The sequence below is a fragment of the Coenobita brevimanus genome, chromosome 71, assembly GCF_032717465.1.
Source record: "Coenobita brevimanus isolate Jiangsu-jjx chromosome 71, ASM3271746v2, whole genome shotgun sequence".
NCBI lineage: Eukaryota > Metazoa > Arthropoda > Malacostraca > Decapoda > Coenobitidae > Coenobita > Coenobita brevimanus.
In genome coordinates this window covers 40,373,050-40,393,668 of record NC_137024.1, presented here as the reverse complement: position 1 = coordinate 40,393,668, position 20,619 = coordinate 40,373,050, and the positions used below count along the sequence as shown (strand labels likewise).

The 20,619-nt window shown below is 46.7% G+C and overlaps 2 protein-coding genes across 2 annotated transcripts in view; both read left to right on the top strand.

Annotated features, from left to right (window-relative positions):
- The window catches only part of Rab14 (RAS oncogene family member Rab14), a 512,826-nt gene that overhangs the window by 274,572 nt on the left and 217,635 nt on the right, over positions 1–20,619 (top strand). The gene's annotated exons all lie outside the window — the stretch shown is intronic.
- LOC145406652 (2,4-dienoyl-CoA reductase [(3E)-enoyl-CoA-producing], mitochondrial-like) overlaps positions 1–20,619 on the top strand; it is a 161,639-nt gene that overhangs the window by 23,304 nt on the left and 117,716 nt on the right. The window lies entirely within an intron of this gene.

Here is a 20,619-nt window from a genome sequence, read left to right as displayed (position 1 = left end):
GCGTTTTATTTTTAAGAGGTTTCCCCTGTAGGCCCAATCCTCTGATCTTTAATCATAATCTTCTTCGTCATCAGAACTTTCTGTTATATTGACGAGAGAGAGGGGGGGGGGAGAAACAGGTGGGATAGGGGTAGGTAGGGAGACAGAGTGATAATCTGATAATTGGTGTTCAAATTGGCAACTCTATGGAGTGGCAACATGGGAAAAAAGCTCTGCCACGTGTCATAGAATTTATTCAAATCGTTGTTATAATTCTAAAAAGTGATACTCAATGTACTATATAGCTTCCTTTACTATATACAGAATATAAAAAACAATTTCAAATAGCACATAGATGGGAAATAAGAGAGAGAGAGGCATGTACTACGGTTGATTTGGCAGCATCGCTAGAGGTGATTCACCAGGTGGGCCCTACCCTGAACGGACTTCTTGCGGTGAAAGGACCATAGCTTGAGTAGCACCAACTCAGTGTCACAATGAGGGTGCCCAACATGTTTGAGCACCTGCTCAATGCTGGCCCGTAGCATATCATGACGAGGGAGTGATGGAGCGGCGGGGTGGCAAGAGTCCTCGTCCTCATCGCTTTCCTCTGTCAGCCCCACAGAGACAGCAGTGGTGATCTCCTCATCAGACAACGTCCGATAACCTGGATCCCCGTCATTGTCGTCCAACCAATCCCTCATGTCGTTGATGTCCATATCATTGCCTGCGTTTTGGAGCTGAAGGTGGAAATCATCCACGTCAAATCCTTTAAAGTCGTGAACGGCCTCGCATCCCTGAATGAGACGAGACCAGCCACTTTCCAAGGTTCTGATGGAGACATCGTTCCAGGAATTGGCCAAGTTGAACACCACAGACTTGATGTCACGCCGCAGATCCTCCAAGGTCTGTTCCCCACGAGTGTTGACCCCTTCCTCGTCCTCAGGCGCCACCATCACCTCGTTGAGGAACCTCCGACGGTACAGTCTCTTGGTTGCCATGATAACATCTTTGTCCATTGGTTGAATGAGAGCATTTGTATTAGGTGGCAGAAGTAACACGGCCATTATCAGCAACAGCCTGGCTACAATGAATACCAAATTCCACCGTTTGATAACAGATAACCTCCTTGACAAAGGGTCTGTGGAACCAATCTCTGAAGATCTTTGCGGTACACCAGGCCTTCATAGAATGGTGCCACACAGCAGGCAGGCTATCTATCAACCCACAGAGACAGTGTGGCTGTTTTGCACGTCCAACAATAATGGGTTTGAGGCAGCACATCCCATTAGCATTGGCACAGCACAACACCAAGACATGTTGTTTGGCCAACTTCCAACCAGGCACAGCCTTTTTCTATCTTTTCTGCCAAGGTGTTGGTGGGCAAGGGGTGGAAGAACAAGCCAGTTTCGTTAGCATTGTACATTTGACTGAGAGCAAGGCCCTTCTTCTCGATCAAGCGCTGCACTTTCTGACAAAACATCTCAACATCATCCACTGCCATGTCCAAAGCCTCGCCATGTGCCTTATGACCAGTAAATCCATGCCGAAGTTTGAACTGGAAGAGCCAACCCTCGGATGCTTTCAAGTCATGCATGTTGTGGAGGCATGCAAACTTCTCAGCTGCAACCTTCAACTTGGTCCCACGTACAAGCATGCTGGTGACCTGTTGCCGGCAGAACCAAAACAAAGTCAGCTGGTCGATGCTGGCATGGTGCGGCTGGGATGTCGCCTTCTGATCAACTTTTCGAGTGGTATCTCCATAGTCCTATCCATACGGAGTCAGCTTGTCCTGTGATTTCTTGATATCAAGCAAGGTTGAATGGGCTAAGTCATATTCACGCAGAATGCACGAAATTAGCCAGCCCATGTCAACCTTGCACAACATCTCATGCTTCTTCTCGAGAGTCAAAACCTTCCTCCTGCGTCTCAGGTTGTTGGTAGGGTTATCATCACACACACGAGAAAACTACAGACGATGACTAAGGCATGCAGAAGGTAGGGTACTACCACAAACACAGCAATGGAAGCTGCCATTGTTTTATCTCGGTCAAGCATGTCCACTCACGGAGAGACAAAGGCATAAACTGAGGTGCAGTAGCGCTGGGGAGTGTGCGGCATTGCCATGTCTCTACCCACACTTGGCTATGAGCATACAAGCAGAAAGCAGCACACTGGCCTACGAGCTTGAGAGTCTTTTTTGCTTGCCCAGGCAAATGTTGCAACGTGGTGGAAGCACTGGGTCTCCTTACATCATGGGCCTAAGGAGTGCTCGAGTAATGTGGACGGCGATGCGACTTTGACTCTTCAGTAAGGTGGCGGATGGCCATGCACGGCTGGGAGTTCCAACTAATCTGAGCGGCTGAGGGATTTCAACCATTTGGTAGGGAGCCGGACAGCCATTCCATCTCAGCTTGTGGGTTACGCTCTAGTTTCCCTTGCGCGCTGCCAAAATGTTACCTGTGATTGGGGTTGCCGGGGGATTTCAACCATTCGGTAGGGAGCTGGACTGCCTTGTTTGCACTGCTTGTGGGTTATAGTCTATTACCAGCGCATTGAGAAAGAGGCCGGTGAGCCAGCCACCCAGCAGACTTTTTTTTTTGTTTACCTCGTTGGCCAGCTGGTTATATATATATATATATATATATATATATATATATATATACATAATGAACACATCAGGATACTGCACATCTGGATAAATGACGGATTACTGTATATAGTATACATATATATATATATATATATATATATATATATATATATATATATATATATATACATATATACACTCAGTCCTCATATATCGCGGCAATTTGGGTCTGGACCACTGCTGCGATTTACAAATTCCGTGGTTTATAAATAGTAATCCCTCTAATATCCGAACGCCCAATATCCGAACATCCCCACTAACCGGACATAATCGTCCCGGGATCCAATATTCCCAAAATGGTCCGGGGGAAAAAAAAAAAAAAAAAAGGATTTTTTTCCTGCCCGTAATTTGAACTTGGCGCGCGGGGCGCAGGACAGCTTTGTTGTGGCGCGTCATTCCTCCGACATCCGCTAGAGCATCCCTGCATCCTCCCCACTTTCCGCCTGTCTCTTGTCGGAAGTGCACGCTCATTGTCATGGCTGCCCACTTGCTCACTTTTGTGGTGGTGCCTTGCCTGCTGCAGGCACTCCTGCTGCTCTAGTGCCTCTCCTTCATGTGTGTGATGATGGCCCCGCCGCCTGAGAAGAAAAAGAGAGTGGTGTTGACTCTGGAGAAGAAACAGGAGATATTGGAGAAAGTAGATGCGGGGTGGTCTTCTTTCCGCATCCTCCATGAGTTCAACCTGACCCGATCTACTTTGTTTGATATTAAGAGATCCCGAGACAAACTCATGCAGTACACGGCTGACTTCTTGTCAAGAAGCAAGCACAACGTGGAGAGGAAGGTGATGTTTACTCCTAAGTTTGCTGAAGTCGGCCGCTCCACGTTGATTTGGTATCGACAGCAACGTGCTGCTGGTGTGATGGTACGTGGTACGGAGCTGAAGGCTGCTGCTGAGAAGTTCGCGAGGCTTCACGATGCCCTAGACTTGAAGGCATCCGAGGGTTGGCTCTTCCCGTTTAAGTTACAGCATGGCCTTACCAACTGTAAAGCTCATGGCGAAGATTTGGACACTAACGAGGATGGAGTTGACGAGTTTCGGCACAAGGTGAAGGGCTTGATCGACAGGGAGGGCCTCACTCTCGGTCAAGTCTACAACGCAGACAAAACTGGTTTATTCTATCGCTCTTTGCCAACGAACACTCTAGCCAAGGAGACAGAGAAGCGTGTACCTGGCCGCAAGCTCTCCAAGGAACGGATATCTGCTTTGTGTTGTGCCAATGCGAATGGCATGCACCGGCTTAAGCCCATTATTGTTGGCCGTGCAAAGCATCCTCGGTGTCTTCGTGGGATGATGGATGTCCTTCCTGTCATCTTGTACAATTCTTTGAAGGTATGGTTTACAGCCCAGATCTTCAAAGACTGGTTCCACCGCCATTTCGTCAAGGAGGTCATACATTACCAGACGGAGACACTGGGAATCCTACGCGACCAGGTAAAGGCCCTCCTTCTCCTTGTGCAACAAGGACTTGTTGGCTGAGAATGGCCGGATTAGGTGCATGTTTCTGCCACCTAATACGACTGCTCTCATCCAACCAATGGACCAAGGAGTGATCGTGGCAACGAAGAGGCTGTACCGAAAGAAGTTCCTGGACGAGGTGATAGTTGTTCTCAAGGACGAGGACGAGTGCAGGGAGGGACGGGACACGTGAAGCCAGCGGACTTTGGAAAACCTTCGCTGCTACAACATCAAGTCTGCAATCTACAACTGGGCCAGTGCATGGAAGGAAATCCCTGTCAAGACTCTAGAAAATGGTTGGTCTCGTCTGCTTCTTGGAATGGATGTGGAGTACGATATCCTAGGTTTTGACATAGATGACTTCCATGCACGTCTACGTACGCATGGCGACGATGTTGATGTGGACGATGTGCGTGAGTGGTTGGATGACGACGAGGGCGATCCTGGGTATCAGACATTGTCTGATATCGAGATCGCATCTTCAGTTGCAGGTGTCAGTACCCAGCTTGAAGATTCCGACGAGGACGGCGACGATGATGCGGACTCCTCTCAGCATGACACAACTCCATCCATCCCCAAGCTGAGCGCACTCCGGGAACACCTAGAGTTCGTTCTGGACTACCTGGAACACCCGGACTCCGACAGGGAGATGGGGCCCTTGGGACTTGTGGAGGAAGTGTGTGCTTTCAGGCAGCGCATCATCAATCGTCAGAATCATCATTCCTTGCGTCAATCAACCATTGACAGTTTTTTCAGGCCCGTGACCCCTGCTGTGCCTAGCCCTGGCTCCACTCCGTTGCCTCCCCAAGACAGGCCCTCATGCTCCGAGCCACAGCCCAGCACATCAGCCACGGTGGAGTCACCGCTCGACGTGAGTTTGCGTCTGTCTTCATAGTCGTTTGCAGTGGGTACGCCATCACCACGACCCAGCGACGCATCCCTAGGTCACCTGCTAGTGATACTCTCGGACTCTGACAACGAATAGATGCCAAGAACTTCTCCATTAGACCATACGGGAATTTACAGTGTTGTGCAGTGAAAAAAACAGTGCATTGTGTTAAAGATTTACAGTTGTGAAGGAAAAGACAAAAAGGATTTACAGTCGTGAGTGAAAAGACAAACAATTTTTGAACTGAATTTAATGTAAATAGACTTGTGTGTTTTTGCTTTTGAAAATGGTTATAAGAGTGGAAAGAGTTAAAGTGCAGAGTGCAACACTTATTAAGTTACAATGGAGCATAAGTTAGACAAGAGTGCACACTGTGAAGAGAATGGACTTCTGAGTGTGAATGACTAAGTTCAGTGCAAGACTTCATGAACAGTGTACTGCAAGTGCTTCAGGAAATCCTTCTTACTGTCAGAGTCCAAGAGGAGGTGGTTATTCATTGAGATGGCCATGGACTTGCTGTAAGTAGGCAGAATGTTTCATACTGTATTCTGCTGTATTTTCCATACTATACTTACCTCAATCACCTCATTTCACTCTTTTATGTCCCTTATTGGTGTGAATATGCTGTGTCTTAGGTGCTATGCATGTGCAGTAGGAAGGTGTTTTTCTGAGTTAGGCTAGGTTAGGGTCCATAACTACCAGTCCAGGAGCCAGGAACTTGTAAGTACCCAGAATGTTGAATATTGTATGAACCTACCTCAAAAACCTCATTTTATGCTTCTTTTGCATTTATTTCAGTCTTTTATGTCCCTTATTGGTGTGATTTGGGTCTTAAATAGGTGCTATGCATGTCCAGAGGGAGTTGTATAGGTGTTTTTCTGAGTTAGGGTCCATAAGTACAAGTCCATAAGCTGGGGCCCAATATCCGGACAGGACCACTATCCGGACCTGCCTATGGCTGTATTTCGTCGAATATTGGAGGGATTACTATGTATAAATATATATATATATATATATATATATATATATATATATATATATATATATATGAGGCGTCTAGAGCCAAAGGGGCATCCCCACCAATATACTGGTTTTGAGTTAGGTAGGGGAGACAACAGGCTTAACCCTCTTCTCAGTGACAGCACTGGTTGCCATACAAGATTCGGCCTTCTGGACAGTGGTAGAGGGGCTCAAAGTCACGTGGGTTTGTCCATGCTGCCGGGCGAACAAATCAGAGCAGGCAGGCATCTAAGCCACATAGCCCAAACCAATCAGCATTCTCACTCTCTGCCACTCCCCCAGAGCAGCCAATCAGCAAGCGTGTGGCCTGCCCGGTGTGCCGGTGAGGCTTCCCTCCCGTGTTCACCGAGGTGTATAATTATTACGTATTGGATTTTTACCCCATTTATCGTAGATTATTGGTGACAAGATGAGCTGTTGTTATTGGGGTTGAAGGGGGGGGGTGACAAGATGAGTTCATCACATAGTTACAGTGAGGAGGTGGTGCCTATAACCTCTCGTAAGTGTCAGAAGTGTGTGGAGAAGTGGAAAAAGGTAGAAAGGAAGAGGAAAGGAGAGTGGTGAGGGGAGACAGCAGGAGGGGGCGTGGCACCGAGGAGGCAGAGTTGGATGTCGATCTCCTAGATGACGACCCCACCATTTAACCCCCCACTACCCCTTCTCAATTTACTTAAGCACTACACTACTTTTTTTTTAAATGTTATTATTTCAATCTGTTATGGTAGAGGAAAAATAATAACTGCATTGATTTCAGTTTTAGTTGTCAAAAACGTGAAATTACAGTAATAATTATTCGTTTAATAATATGAAGTGAACTGGAATCTTCAGTTAATAAAGTTTTGTACATTAATACATTCGTTGATGTTTTTTCTGCTATGTTTTTAAATCCCTACAATATGTTATTATGCCCATTTATAAATTGGGGGTTTGGTTTACTGCCTATTTTGTGGTTATGGTTATTACTGTTTTGTTTTTTTGGCTTTACATGTAGAGCATAGGCGCTGATGATCATTTTGATGTATAAAAGGTCTGTTTATTGCCTTCTGGTTATGACGTTGCCATAAACACAACTTTAAAGCGTCATAACTCAAAAGTACATTTTGGCGCCGATGCCCCTTTGGTTCTAGACGCCTCATATATATCTATCTATCTATCTATAGCCCGACGCCCTAATCCCGCAAAGGGTGGCCGCAGACAAAACGCCTCCAAGTCGCTTTGTCATCCACCATTTGACTACCCTCCCCCCAACTCACCCCCCCCTCCCTCATATACCTCTGAACTCCATCCCTCCACCTCATCCTCGGTCTACCTCTCCCTCTCCCTCCCTCCACCTCACCTACATACACCCTCTTAGTCAGTCTTTCATTCTCCATTCTCTTCACATGTCCAAACCACCTCAGTGTATTTCTCCTAATCTTCTCAACCACATCCACATCCATCCCACAGCGTTCCTTCACTTCATTCGTCAACCTGTCCCTCCACGTCACTCCACATGCTCCTCTCAAGTAACTCTTTTCCACTGCTCTCACTCTTGACTTGTTCCCCTCTTGCAAGGTCCATGCCTTGCTTCCATACGTCAGGGTAGGGATCACAGTACTATCATACAGTGACTTCTTAACTTCCATACTCACCTCCCTATTTCTCATCACTGCTTTCAGTGTACCAACAACCTTCCTTCCCTGCTGTACCCTTTCGCACACTTCATCCCCCAAAGTTTCATCCTTACTCATCATACTACCCAAGTACTTGAATGCACTCACATTCTCCATATCCTTACCATCCAACCTCACTGCACACTCTATGACTTCATTCCTCTCAAACACCATAACTTTACTTTTGTTTACATTAACTTTCAGATTCCTCCTCCTACACACTGTCCCAAATTCATTCACCAAACCTTGCAACTCCCATTCATCTTCACTCAACAGTACTGTATCATCAGCAAACAGCAACACCGGAAGCTTCCAAATCTCACCCTCATTCATCAGAGCCATCCCCACATCCACTGCCCTACCCTGCACCTCCTTTACAACCCCATCCATGTATATATTAAACAGCCATGGAGACATCACACAACCCTGTTTCAGTCCAACATTGAGATCAAAGAACTCACTCAGCTCACCATCCACTATCACTTTAACCCTAGCTCCCTCGTACATACTCTTCACAGCACTCAACAATTTCCCCTCCACTCCATATATTCTTAATACCTTCCACATACCTTGCCTATCTATTCTGTCATAAGCGTTCTCCAAGTCCATGAAGGCAGGATACACTTTCCTTCCCTTCTCTAGATACTTCTCCACTAAACATCTTAGAACAAATATCTGATCTGCACACCCTTTTCCCTTCCTAAATCCCCCTTGTTCTTCTCCAACTAGCTCCTCTGTCATATGCCTAACCCTATCAATGAGTATTCTACCATATATTTTACCAGTCACATTAAGTAGGCAAATACCCCTATGGTTACCACATACTTCTTTCTCTCCTTTTCCTTTGTATAAAGGAACAATTATACCTGATTTCCAGTCCTCTGGAACCCTTCCCTCTTCCCAAGCCAATCTACACAACTTCCATATCCACTCCACAACAATCTCACCCCCATACCTAAGCATTTCACCACACACTCCATCAATTCCTGGGGCCTTTCCCAACTTAATATTCTTCATCGCTTCCACTACTTCCGCCCTACTGATCTCTTCCTCCCTCCTCTCATCTCTTCTTCTCCCAGCCATTCCCCAACCACTTATACTCGCACTGCACTCACTCTCCACATTCAACAAATCCTCAAAGTGCTCCTTCCATCTCCTCAGTTTCTCTCTTTTCTCCACCAACAATCTATTATTCCTATCTTTCACTCCCCTATTTCCCCTTTCACACTGCCTTACTTTCTTTACCTCCTTCGAAAACATTTTCTTACTCTCCCTCCATTTCACACTCAGATTCCTCCCAAACTCCTCATCCACTTTCCTTTTACTCTCCTTCACCAGTCTCTTAACCTCCCTTCTCCTGCTCACATATACCTCTCTCTTCTCTCTCTCATCTTCTCCCCTACCTCTACTCGCTAACCATTCACTATATGCCTTCTTCTTTTGTTCCACAGCTCGTTTCACCTCATCATTCCACCATGCTGTCCCTTGCACACCTTGCATCTCCTCCTCACTCCACAAACCGCCTCACACGCTGTGCCTATCTCTTCCGTGAATATCTTACATACGTCTTCCACCCCTTCCATCTGCTCTAGCTCATACCTTCCCAATCTTTCTTCCACTATGCTCTTATACTCTGTCATTTTCTCACTATCTTGCAATTTCTCCACTCTTCTCACAGGAGTTGCTTCCTCCTGTCTTCCCCTTCGTCTCCTCAACCACTTTCTTTGCAGCTCTACCTTGGCCATCACTAAGTGATGGTCCGAGACTCCATTCCCCCACCCTCTCCACACTCTTGCATCCAACACTTGTCTTCTCATTCGCTCATCCACACACACGTAGTCTATCATTGCCTTTCGTTCAACAAGTTCACTATCCATCCTCCTCATTACTCTCCATGTATACCGGTGGATCATCTTATGCCGAAAGTAGGTGTTGGCTATTGCCAACCCCTTACAAGCACAGATGTCCACCAAAGCACTTCCATTCCCTTCTATGTCAGCTGGCACACCCCACTGACCAACCACTCCATCCACTCGTAGATTCCCAACTTTGCCATTCATGTCTCCAATCAACAGCACTCTCTCGCTCCTCTCAAACTTGTCCATACACGCTTCTACACTCGCCCAAAACTCATCTTTCACTCTTGCCACTCGATCCTCTGTCAGGGCATACACACATACAATCGCCCACGCTTGTATACCTACTTTCATCCTCACCCATACAATCCTTGCACCCACTGTTCCATACTCTCTTATATTCTCCTTCCACTTCTTGCTTATCATCAGACATACTCCCTCTCTTGCCCTCTCATTTTCATTGACTCCCGCACATATACCTACACCATATTCCCATTCTCTCACCCTTTCACCTTACCATTTAGTTTCAGTCAATCCACATATATCCACTTTTGCATCCTCAAACACCTGAACAATCTCTCTCTCTTTCACTTCATCATTCTCTCCTCTCACATTTCACGTTCCCACCCTAAGAATGTCCTTTGTCCGTTCCTTAGTCGTCAACGTATGGTCCGTCCGGGTCCGAGGCGCTTTGTTCGGTTTTTTAGTTAGTTCTTTTTACGGGGTGGGGCACTAACCCACCACCAACCCTTTTAGTTGCCTCGTACGACAAGCAGGGATACTGGGGGAGTATTCTTGAAACCCCCCTACCCCCAGGGGTAAGAGCCACTGGTCTGTGTGGAGTTGAACTGGAGACACCTTTGTTAGAATATCTATCTATCTATTGCCAGACGCCTCAATCCCGTTTGGGGTGGCCACAAACAAATCGCCTCCAAGTCGCCCTGTCCCCCGCCATTTCACTCCCCTGCTCCCAACTCACACCCCCCTCTCTCATATACCTTTCCACCCCATCCCTCCATCTCATGCTCGGCCTCCCCCTCCCTCTTTCCCCCTCCACCTCACTCACATACACTCTCTTCGTCAGTCTTTCACCCTCCATCCTCTCCACATGGCCAAACCACCTCAGTGTGTTCCTCATAACGCTTCCTATCACATCCACATCAACACCACAACGCTCCTTCACATCCTCATTCGTCAGCCTGTCTCTCCATGTGACTCCACAGGCTCCTCTTAAATAACTCATTTCCACTGCTCTCACTCTTAACTTGTGTGCTTCCAACAATGTCCAAGCTTCACTTCCGTACGTTAGAGTTGGTATCACAATACTGTCATGTAGTAACTTTTTCACTTCCATGCTCACTTCCCTGTTTCTTATCACTGCTTTCAAAGAACCGGCAACCTTCCTTCCCTGCTGTAACCTGTCAAGCACTTCACCCTCCAAACCTCCATCCTTACTCATCACACTACCCAAATACTTAAACGTACTCACATTTTCCAATTAGAATATACATATTTATATATGTGTCTCTCCGTCGGTATACGTACTGAAAATCAGGATCAAGCCAGCTTTTGCCTTTTTACTCTACGCGAGGTTTCTGTCCACGCTGAGCTGGCCTTAGGACACCTGCGTTATCATTTGACAGATGTACCGCCCCAGTTAAACTCCTCACCTTATTCTGTCCTACCCCCTGGGGGTAGGGGGGTTTTCAAGAATACTCTCCCAGTATCCCTGCCTGTCGTACGAGGCGACTAATAGGGTTGGTGGTGGGTTAGTGCCCTACCCCGTAAAAAGAACTAACTAAAAAAGCGAATAAAGCGCCTCGGACCCGGACGGACCATACGTTGACGACTAAGGAACGGACAAAGGACATTCTTAGATTGGGAACATGAAATGTGAGAGGAGTGAATGATGAAGTGAAAGAGAGAGAGATTGTTCAGGTGCTTCAGGATGCAAAAGTGGATATATGTGGATTGACTGAAACTAAATGGTAAGGTGAAAGGGTGAGAGAATGGGAATATGGTGTAGGTATATGTGCGGGAGTCAGTGATAATGAGAGGGCAAGAGAGGGAGTATGTCTGATGATAAGCAAGAAGTGGAAGGAGAATATAAGAGAGTATGGAACAGTGGGTGCAAGGATTGTATGGGTGAGGATGAAAGTAGGTATAAAAACATGGGCAATTCTATGTGTGTATGCTCCAACAGAGGATCGAGTGGCAAGAGTGAAAGATGAGTTTTGGGCGAGAGTAGAAGCATGTATGGACAAGTTTGAGAGGAGCGAGATAGTGCTGTTGATTGGAGACATGAATGGCAAAGTTGGGAATGTACGAGTGGATGGAGTGGTTGGTCAGTGGGGTGTGCCAGCTGAAGTAGATGGGAATGGTAGAGCTTTGGTGGACATCTGTGCTTGTAAGGGGTTGGCAATAGCCAACACCTAATTTCCTCATAAGATGATCCACCGGTATACATGGAGAGTAATGAGGAGGACGGATGGTGAACTTGTTGAACGAAAGGCAATGATAGACTACGTGTGTGTGGATGAGCGAATGAGAAGACAAGTGTTGGATGCAAGAGTGTGGAGAGGGTGGGGGAATGGAGTCTCGGACCATCACTTAGTGATGGCCAAGGTAGAGCTGCAAAGAAAGAGGTTGAGGAGACGAAGGGGAAGACAGGAGGAAGCAGCTCCTGTGAGAAGAGTGGAGAAATTGGAAGATAGTGAGAAAATGACAGAGTATAAGAGCATAGTGGAAGAAAGATTGGGAAGGTATGAGCTAGAGCAGATGGAAGGGGTGGAAGATGTATGTAAGATATTCACGGAAGAGGTAGGCGCAGCGTGTGAGGCGGTTTGTGGAGTGAGGAGGAGATGCAAGGGTGTGCAAGGGACAGCATGGTGGAATGATGAGGTGAAACGAGCTGTGGAACAAAAGAAGAAGGCATATGGTGAATGGTTGGCAAGTAGAGGTAGGGGAGAAGATGAGAGAGAGAAGAGAGAGGTATATGTGAGCAGGAGAAGGGAGGTTAAGAGACTGGTGAAGGAGAGTAAGAAGAAAGTGGATGAAGAGTTTGGGAGGAATCTGAGTGTGAAATGGAGGGAGAGTAAGAAATTGTTTTGGAAGGAGGTAAAGAAAGTAAGGCAGTGTGAAAGGGGAAATAATAGTGGAGTGAAAGATAGGAATAATAGATTGTTGGTGGAGAAGAGAGAGAAATTGAGGAGATGGAAGGAACACTTTGAGGATTTGTTGAATATAGAGAGTGAGAGCAGTGTGAGTATAAGTGGTTGGGGAATGGCTGGGAGAAGAAGAGATGAGAGGAGGGAGGAAGAGATCAGTAGGGCGGAAGTAGTGGAAGCGATGAAGAAGATTAAGCTGGGAAAGGCCCCAGGAATTGATGGAGTGTGTGGTGAAATGCTTAGGTATGGGGGTGAGATTGTTGTGGAGTGGATATGGAAGTTGTGTAGATTGGCTTGGGAAGAGGGAAGGGTTCCAGAGGACTGGAAATCAGGTATAATTGTTCCTTTATACAAAGGAAAAGGAGAGAAAGAAGTATGTGGTAACCATAGGGGTATTTGCCTTCTTAGTGTGACTGGTAAAATATATGGTAGAATACTCATTGATAGGGTTAGGCATATGACAGAGGAGCTAGTTGGAGAAGAACAAGGGGGATTTAGGAAGGGAAAAGGGTGTGTAGATCAGATATTTGTTCTAAGATGTTTAGTGGAGAAATATCTAGAGAAGGGAAGGAAAGTGTATACTGCCTTCATGGACTTGGAGAAAGCTTATGACAGAATAGATAGGCAAGGTATGTGGAAGGTATTAAGAATATATGGAGTGGAGGGGAAATTGTTGAGTGCTGTGAAGAATATGTACGAGGGAGCTAGGGTTACGGTGCGAGTGGATGGTGAGCTAAGTGAGTTCTTTGATCTCAAAGTGGGACTGAAACAGGGGTGTGTGATGTCTCCATGGCTGTTTAATATATATATGGATGGGGTTGTAAAGGAGATGCAAGGTAGGGCAGTGGATGTGGGGCTGGCCCTAATGAATGAGGGTGAGATTTGGAAGCTTCCGGTGTTGCTGTTTGCTGATGATACAGTATTGTTGAGTGAAGATGAATGGGAGTTGCAAGGTTTGGTGAATGAATTTGGGACAGTGTGTAGGAGGAGGAATCTGAAAGTTAATGTAAACAAAAGTAAATTATGGTGTTTGAGAGGAATGAAGTCACAGAGTGTGCAGTGAGGTTGGATGGTGAGGATATGGAGAATGTGAGTGCATTCAAGTACTTGGGTAGTGTGATGAGTAAGGATGGAACTTTGGGGGATGAAGTATGTGAAAGGGTACAGCAGGGAAGGAAGGTTGTTGGTACACTGAAAGCGGTGATGAGAAATAGGGAGGTGAGTATGGAAGTCAAGAAGTCACTGCATGATGGTATTGTGATCCCTACCCTGACGTATGGAAGCAAGGCGTGGACCTTGCAAGAGGGGAACAAGTCAAGAGTGAGAGCAGTGGAAATGAGTTACTTGAGAGGAGCATGTGGAGTGACATGGAGGGACAGGTTGATGAATGAAGAAGTGAAGGAACGTTGTGGGGTAGATGTGGATGTGGTTGAGAAGATTAGGAGAAATATACTGAGGTGGTTTGGACATGTGGAGAGAATGGGGAATGAAAGACTGACTAAGAGGGTGTATGTAGGTGAGGTGGAGGGAGGGAGAGGGAGGTATAGACCGAGGATGAGGTGGAGGGATGGAGTTGAGAGGTATATGAGGGAGGGGGGGGTGAGTTGGGGGGAGGGTAGCCAAATGGTGGGTGACAGAGTGACTTGGAGGCGTTTTGTCTACGGCCACCATTTGCGGGTTTAGGGCGTCGGGCTATAGATAGATAGATAGATATTTATATGCTGTAATCCCTCTATTTTCCGAACGCCCACTTTCCGGACATCCCCACTTACCGGACATTGTGGGCCTGGACCATCTGAACCGAAAAATGGCCAGAAAAAGAAAAGAATCCCAAAAAGATCCAAATTTTTTCCCACCCGTAATTTGAAAATTGCCGCGTGGCGCCAAACAGCTGCTTACACCATGGCCCCTTCACCCCCTCCTTCCTCCCCCCTCCCCCCTCCCTGTCAGGGTTGCCATTTTTTATTTTTCATTACCAAATGTGGGCCAATTTGGTAATGAAAAATTTGTTTGGTAATGAATGAGAATAATGCATTACCAAATGGATTTTTCACATGTATGAGGATACACAGGATAGAGATGGTGGATTGTTTGCTCTCTCTGATTAATCTGCTACCCTACATAGCTTGAAAATAATCAACATGCTGTTAATTATAAGGAGGGTGATTACATGTATTTCCACTTGTATATATAATTAGTGAAGAATAAATGCTAGCTTTACTAATTTGGTAATGAAAAGTTAAATTTGGTAATGAAAGTTGAGGAGATTGGTAATGTGGCCGTTGCGATCTGGCAACTCTGTTTCTCCGACATCAACAGTTACTCCCTAACTTCGATTGTGAATAGATGCTTATCGCACTGGAAGCCATACGTGCTCGTTTTTTGTGAATAAACAGTGAATATACTGCAGTACCTCGCCTCTAGACCACATGGGAATTTACAGTGTTGTGCAGTGTTAAGAAATTTGAACTTAGAGTGGAAAGGATCAACTGTGGAGTGGAAATTGGCAGTTTAAACTGGCAGTTAGGACTGCAGTGGTGCAGTTAAGAACAATGTGCAGTGTTAAACAATTATAACTCACAGTGCAAAGAATTAAGTGCAGCACAACACTGGATTACTGTACGTGCTTCAAGAGCGTTTTCACCACTGCCAAAACCTTAGCAAGGCAGCCACAAATGTGATGTAAGTACCCTGGCTGAGGTACAGTCACTTCTAATTCCTCATTCTTTGGTTCCTTTTCATTTATTTCATGCTTTATGTCCATTATTGGTGTGAATAGGGTCTTAAATAGGTTTAAATAGGTGCTATGCATGTCCGGTAGGGAGTTATTTAGTTGGCTTTCAAAGTTAGGCTCGTTAGGATCCATAAGTACCAGTCCAGGAGGCTGGTGCCCACTATCCGGACAGGACCACTTTCCGGACATGCAGATAACTCATTTCCTTCAGAGGTGTTGAGATGCTGGCAATAGCTTGAAGATGAGGAGTTATGTAGTGCGTGAGCGTGTGTGGGTGAGTGTGTGTGTGGGTGTGGGTGAGTGTGTGTGCGTGTGTGTGTGTGTGTGTCTGTGGCTGTGGCATATTTTCTTCTCTCCTTGCGATACATTTGCCTAAAACACATGTGATGCACACAATAGATTTCTCCACGAACATTCGCTGCACGACATACGTATGTATATGTGGCTGTGGCATATTTCTTGTCTCTTACACTTGCGCTGTTTTAGCTAAGTCAGTCAGTGCATGAAATATTTCTCTGTGAACACTCGCTGCACTATTTTATATGTATATTTCACACTAAACCATACGCAATATAAAACACTATCACATGATTCCATCCCAACCTCGTCTATTCCCGACTCTATGGCGTACGTGACCGCCTGTTTCCTTAGCAACTGTTGCATATCTCTGTGGCGTGCATAATGCCTGCTGTGGTAGGTCAGTTATTTCACTAATCCAGGCACTATATGTTTCACAAATATAAGTATTGGCTTCACTATATAAAGTCAAAATACTCACATCATTTATGGGCAGGGTGAAGCAGAGTGGAAACCCCGTTATAACAAACCACACTCCTGCCTGTAGGCTTAACGGCTGATAATGGTCCCCAATGATGGTGAGAGAGGATAGTGTTTGGAAACTCCCTGTACTGTTGTTTGCAGATGATACTGTGTTGTTGAGTGAAGACGAAGGGGAGCTGCAAGGCTTGGTGGATGAGTTTGAGAGAGTGTGTAAGAAACGGAACCTAAAGGTGAATGTAGGGAAGAGTAAAGTGATGGTCTTTGAGAGAGGTGAAGTTAGTGAATGTACAGCGAGGTTGGATGGTGAGGAATTGGAAAATGTGAGTACAGTAATCACTCTAATATCCGGACGCCCAATAACCGAACATCCCCACTAACCGAACCTTATCGTCCTGGGATCAAACATTCCCAAAATGGTCCGAAAATCCAAAAAAATTGGAAAAAAAACCGATTTTTTGCCGTCCGTAATTTGAACTTGCCGCGCGCGCCGCGTGAGAGCATTGTTTTGGTTCGTCATTCCTCCGACGTCCGATAGAGCGCCGCTGCATCATCCCCACTTCCCGCCTGTCTCTCACCGCGACTGGACCTGCGCTGTTCGTCATGGCTGCCCACGTGCTCGCTTTTGTGGTGGTGCCGTACTTGCTGCAAGGCCTCCTGCTGCTCTCTGCCCTACTCTTAGTGTGTGTGATGATGGCCCCGCCTCCTGAGAAAAGGAAGAGAGTGGTGTTGACTCTGGAGAAGAAACGGGAGATATTGGAGAAGGTTGATGCGGGTTGGTCTTCCTCTCGCATTCTCCGCGAGTTCAACCTGGCCCGGTCGACTTTGTTTGATATCAAGCGTTCCCGAGACAAGCTCATGCAGTACACGGCTGACTTCTCGTCGAGAAGCAAACGCAACGTGGAGAGGAAGGTTATGTTTACTCCCAAGTATGCAGAGATCGACCGCTCCACGTTGATTTGGTATCGACAGCAACGTGCAGCTGGTGTGATGGTACGTGGAACGGAGCTGAAGGCTGCTGCTGAGAAGTTTGCAAGGCTTCACGACGCCCTAGACTTCAAGGCATCCGAGGGTTGGCTCTTCGCGTTCAAGTTGCGACATGGCCTTACTAACCGTAAAGCACATGGCGAAGCATTGGACGCTAACGAGGATGGAGTGGACGAGTTTCGGCACAAGGTGAAAGGCTTGATCGACAGGGAGGGCCTCACTCTCGGTCAAGTCTATAACGCTGTGAAAACTGGCCTATTCTATCGCTCGGTGCCAACGAACACTCTCGCCGATGAGACGGAGAAGCGTGTACCTGGCCGCAAGCTTTCTAAGGAACGGATATCTGCTTTGTGTTGTGCCAATGCTAACGGCATGCACCGGCTTAAGCCCGTTATTGTTGGCCGTGCAAAGCAGCCTCGGTGCCTTCGTGGGGTGATGGATGTCCTTCCTGTCGTATGGTACCATTCTTTGAAAGCATGGTTCACAGCTGTGATTTTCAAAGACTGGTTTCACCATCACTTCGTCAAGGAGGTCATACATTACCAGACGAAGACACTGGGAATTCCTCGCGACCAGGTAAAGGCTCTCCTTCTCCTCGACAATGCACCTGCCCACCCGTGCGACAAGGACTTGGTTGCTGAGAATGGCCGTATTAGGTGCATGTTTCTGCCACCTACTACTGCTCTCATTCAACCAATGGACCAAGGAGTGATCGTGGCAACAAAGCGCCTGTACCGTCGGAAGTTCCTGGACGAGGTGATGGTGGTTCTCGAGGACGGACGAGCGCAGGGAAGGACGTGACACTCGAGGCAAGCGGACTTTGGAAAACCTTCGCCGCTACAACATCAAGTCTGCGCTGTACAACTGGGCTAGTGCATGGAAGGAAGTCCCTGTGAAAACTCTTGAAAATGGTTGGTCTCGTCTGCTTCTCGGAACAGATGTGGAGTACGATTTCCTAGGGTTTGACGTGGATGACTTCCATGCACGGCTAAATGCGTACGCACGGCGACGATGTTGATGTGGACGATGTTCGTGAGTGGTTGGAACGACGACGAGGCGATCCTGGGTATCAGACGTTGTCTGATATCGAGATCGCGTCTTCGGTTGCTGGTGTCAGTCCCGAACTTGAAGATTCCGACGACGAAGGCGATGATGATGCAGACTCCGCCCAGCAGGACACTACTCCAGCCATCCCCAAGCTGAGCGCACTCCGGGAACATCTAGAGTTCGTCCTAGACTACCTGGAACACCCGGACTGCGACAGGGAGATGGGGCCCCTTGCAGGACTCGTGGAGGAAGTGCGTGCTTTCCGGCAGCGCATCATCAATCGCCAGAATCGTGGTCCTTGCGTCAGTCAACGATTGACAGTTTTTCAGGCCCGTGACCCCCGCTGTGCCAAGCCCTGGTTCCACTCCGTTGCCTCCCCAAGACAGGCCCTCATGCTCCGAGCCACAGCCCAGCACATCAGCTACAGTGGAGTCACCGCTCGACGTGAGTTTGCGGCTGTCTTCAGAGTCTTCTGTAGTCGGTACGCCATCACCACTACCCACCGATGCACCCCTTGGACGCCTGCCAGTGATACTCTCGGGCTCTGACAGTGAATAAACAGCAAGAACTTCTCCACTAGACCACACGGGAATTTTGAGTGTTGTGCAGTGAAAAAACGGTGTGTTGTGTTAAGGTTTTCAAGTTGGGAGAAAAGACTAAGTAGAAAAGAAATTTAACGTAACTAACCTTCTTTGTTTTGGCTTTGGAAACTTAAAAAACTTGGGAAAAGTTAATGTGCAACACTTAAATTTAATGGAACATTATTTGGACTAAAGTGAACACTGTGAAAAGAACGGACTTCTGTGTGTTAGTGACTAAGTTCAGTGCAAGACTTCAGGAAGAGTGTAGTGCAAGTGCTTCAGGAAATCGTTCTTACTGTCAGAGTCCGAGAGGAGGCGGTTATTCATCGAGGTGGCCAGGGACTTGCTGTAAGTAGCCAAAATGTTTCATGTTGTACTATTTTCCATACTATATTTACCAGAATGTTTCATATTGTATTTTTTCCCATACTATACTTACCAGAAAGTGTCATACTGTACTTCTTTCCATACTAAACTTACCTCATGCATGTGCAGTAGGAATGGGTTTTTCAGAGTTCGGTTAGGTTCGGTTAGGTTAGGTTCGGTTAGAGTCCATAAGTACCAGAATGTTTATTAATGTATGAACATACTTCTAAACCCACATTTTATGTGTCTATTGCATTTATTTCAGTCATTTATGTGCCTTATTGGTGTGATTTGGGTGTTAAATAGGTGCTATGCATGTCCGGAGGGAGTTGTATAGGTGTTTCTCTGTGTTAGGGTCCGTAAGTACAAGTCCATAAGCTGGGGCCCAATATCCGGACAAAACCAATATCCGAACCTACCGATGGCTCTATTGATCCGGATATTGGAGTGATTACTGTACGTTTAAGTATTTGGGTAGTGTGATGAGTAAGGATGGAGGTTTGGAGGGTGAAGTGCTTGAAAGGGCACAGCAGGGAAGAAAGGTTGCTGGTTCTTTGAAAGCAGTGATAAGAAACAGGGAAGTGAGCATGGAAGTGAAAAAGTTACTACATGACAGTATTGTGATACCAACTCTAACGTACGGAAGTGAAGCTTGGACATTGTTGGAAGGACACAAGTCAAGAGTGAGAGCAGTGGAATTGAGTTATTTAAGAGGAGCCTGTGGAGTCACATGGAGAGACAGGCTGACGAATGAGGATGTAAAGGAGCGTTGTGGTGTGGATGTGGATGTGATAGGAAGCGTTATGAGGAACACACTGAGGTGGTTTGGCCATGTGGAGAGGATGGAGGGTGAAAGACTAACGAAGAGAGTGTATGAGTGAGGTGGAGGGGGGAAGAAGGAGGGGGAGGCCGAGGATGAGATGGAGGGATGGGGTGGAGAGGTATATGAGAGAGGGGGGTGTGAGTTGGGAGCAGGGCAGTGAAATGGCGGGGGACAGGGTGACTTGGAGGCAATTTGTTTGTGGCCACCCCAAACGGGATTGAGGCGTCTGGCAATAGATAGATAGATAGATATCTGCGTTCCATAGACACAATCATTTCACATTATAGTCAAAAGCACTGTACAATCACAATATTTCAATAATGGCTTCTGCCTTGGGTAGGAGGGGGAAATTGGTGGGGTTTAAAGGGACACTGACAGTTGCGCTACTCTCCTGCCCGGCTGGTCGTGAGGTACTGAGATATTTCTGCTACGCATTGTCTCGTGAGAGCAGTCACAGTGTTGCCAAATGCTTACCTCAGAAAAGAGATGCACACACTGGAACGCACCAAAATTTGACGCAAATTGGCCGAAAACTTTTCTTTTGACGGCGTTTTTTTCTGCTTAGGAATGCGATTCGAGTGACTTAACATCTTTAGAACAATCCACATGGAACGCGAATCGTGTGAGTG